General features: G+C 42.0%; 1 pseudogene; it reads left to right on the top strand.

Moving 5' to 3' along the window:
* The first annotated feature begins 288 nt into the window (after window positions 1-288).
* On the top strand, window positions 289-2,088 carry LOC139177739 (olfactory receptor 4C6-like; annotated as a pseudogene).
* The last annotated feature ends 1,003 nt before the right edge of the window (window positions 2,089-3,091 follow it).

Raw genomic sequence — 3,091 nt, 5'->3', positions numbered from 1 at the left:
GACTGATGCTGAGGCTGAATAATACTTGGTCCACCTCATGAGGGGACTTGACTCATTGGAAAAGCCCCTGATGCTGGGAGGAATTGGGGGCAGGAGGAGAAGGGGATGATAGAGGGTGACATGGCTGGATGGCATCACCCATTCAATGCACATGAGTTTGAGTGAAGTCCCAGGACAGGGAGGCCTGGCGTGCTGCAAATCATGGAGTCACAAAGAATTAGACACGACTGAGCGACTGAACTGAACTGAGCTGAACTCTTAGCTGGAGCTCCTATCATCACCTGACACATGGGAGATCAAAACAATGGGATGGAATTAATGCTTTTGGCCATTATGAGGTCTCCAGAACTGCGGAGAGTACTCTGCTGTGTTTCTAATCATGTATGTGTTTATTTAACTTATATGCAGAGTACATCATGAGAAACACTGGACTGGAAGAAACAAACACTGGAATCAAGATTGCCGGGAGAAATATCAATAACCTCCGATATGCAGATGACACATCCTTATGGCAGAAAGTGAAGAGGAACTCAAAAGCCTCTTGATGAAAGTGAAAGTGGAGAGTGAAAATGTTGGCTTAAAGCTCAACATTCAGAAAATGAAGATCATGGCATCCCGTCCCACCACTTCATGGGAAATAGATGGGGAAACAGTGTCAGACTTTCTTTTTCTGGGCTCCAAAATCACTGCAGATGGTGACTGAAGCCATGAAATTAAAAGGCGCTTACTCCTTGGAAGGAAAGTTATGACCAACCTAGATAGCATATTCAAAAGCAGAGACGTTACTTTGCCAACAAAGGTTCGTCTAGTCAAGGCTATGATTTGTCCTGTGATCATGGATGGATGTGAGATTTGGACTGTGAGGAAAGCTGAGCACCGAAGAATTGATGCTTTTGAACTGTGGTGTTGGAGAAGACTCTTGAGAGTCCCTTGGACTGCAAGGAGATCCAACCAGTCCATTCTGAAGGAGATCAGCCCTGGGATTTCTTTGGAGGGAATGATGCTAAAGCTGAAACTCCAGTACTTTGGCCACCTCATACGAAGAGTTGATTCATTGGAAAAGACCCTCATGCTGGGAGGGATTGGAGGCAGGAGGAGAAGGGGACGACAGAGGATGAGATGTCTGGATGGCATCACTGACTCGATGGACGTGAGTCTCAGTGAACTCTAGGAGTTGGTGATGGACAGGGAGGCCTGGCATGCTTCATGGGGTGCAAAGAGTCGGACACGACTGAGCGACTGATCTGATCTGATCTGATGTGTGCACCGTTTTGGGGAACTTCCTCATTGTGATAACCATTGTTACGAGTCAGCACCTGAGATCACCCATGTATTTTTTTCTTCAGTCCTTGTCCCTTTGGATGCCACTTTCTCTTCCATTCATTGCACCCAAGTTGATTGTGGACTCCCTCTCTGAGATCTGTGGCATTTCCCTGGAAAGCTGCATGGTCCAGCTCTTTGCTGAGCACTTCTTTGGTGGACTGGGCATCATCCTCCTCACCATGATGCCTCATGACTGCTCTGTGGCTATCTGTAATTCTCTTCATTACATGACCATCATGAGGCCTTGGATGTGCTGCGTCTTGCTGGGAGGGGCCTGGGTGGGGGGATTTTTCCATGCAACAGTACAGCTTCTCTTCATGTATGAAATACCCTTCTGTGGTCCTGATACAGTAGACCACTTTATATGTGATTTGTTTCCACTGTGGAAACTGGCCCACATGGACACCCACACCCTGGGTCTCTTAGTCATCCTCAACAGAAGGTTGATGTGTGTGGCCATCTTCCTCATCCTCATCACTTCTTATGTGGTCATCTTCTGCTCCCTGAAGTCCTGGCACTCTGAAAGGCAGCATAAAGCCCTCTCCACCTGTGGCCCCCACCTCACTGTGGTCATCATGTTCTTTGTGCCTTGTATGTTTTTGTATGTCAGGCCTGTGGCCACCTACCCCATAGACAAGGTGATGTCTATGTCTGAGTCCATCATCCCATCCATGTGAAATCCCTTGATCTGCACCCTGAGGAATACAGAGGTGAAAAATGCAATGAGAAAACTGGATGAAACAGGGGAGTTTGGTTGGCAAGTGACTGTCATGCTCAGAATGACATGTGTTTCTATTAAATAGAACTCTGTTCTTTCAGAAATGTGGGGATAATAAAACTATCCATTCTCCACTAACAACTAGAGGGATTTTCTTTAAAATATATTTATATTGTCTTAAAATATAAATCTGACTTTTGATTTATAGTCTTTGCAATTTAAGGATTATGGTACTCTTACTGCTTTCTATTCTTTTTTTTTAGCTTCCCATTGCCTTCCTATTTTTTTTTTCACTTTTCCTGTTTAGTTTTTAAATTACAATTACATGATATCTCAGAAAATATCTCAATTGCTTAAATCAAAATGAAAATAAATGAAATTATTTTAAAAGAAATAATGTGAGAAAGGAGAATTGATGGAAAAGTTCATTCCAACAAAATTGTCAAATTTCTTGCTATTATTCCTATTTTTACTATTTTTATTTTTAATTAATTTTCATTAACATAATTCCAAATGGATTTTGATAGTTCTATCACAAAGCTGGATAACAAACTATCATTATCAGTACAGCATTATCAGAACAAACTTCATTATCAGTAATGAGAAAATATAGCCATCTCTCAGCAGAACTACTTCCAGATAGGAATGTTTTCTGATGGATTATTTTTTGTGAAAAAGTGAACTTTTTATAACCAAAGTTTAGTATCAAATTTAGATGTTTTTCTAAAACTCACTCTTAGTGACCCCCTGATTCTTGAAAGTGCAGTGTACACAGTTTTAAGATCTTACTTAACCATTTTATTTATTGTTTACCAATTATTTAGAATCTCCTTGCCTTTTACCAGAACTTTCTGGTTAATCTTTCTACTTCCTCTAAATCTCAAGTCATATCTTGAGTGCCTTACCTGACCCCTCGGTGTGCATCAGACACCCTGAGATTTGTTATTTGTCCTCAGGACTTCCCTGGCGGCTCAGACAGTAAAGCATCTGCCTACAATGTGGGAAACCTGCGTTTGATTCCTGAGTTAGGAAGATCCTCTGGAGAAGAAA

This window comes from Bos indicus, chromosome 19 (genome assembly GCF_029378745.1).
Source record: "Bos indicus isolate NIAB-ARS_2022 breed Sahiwal x Tharparkar chromosome 19, NIAB-ARS_B.indTharparkar_mat_pri_1.0, whole genome shotgun sequence".
Classification (NCBI taxonomy): domain Eukaryota; kingdom Metazoa; phylum Chordata; class Mammalia; order Artiodactyla; family Bovidae; genus Bos; species Bos indicus.
The sequence above is the reverse complement of the archived record's forward strand: the minus strand, read 5'-3'. Positions and strand labels throughout refer to the sequence as shown.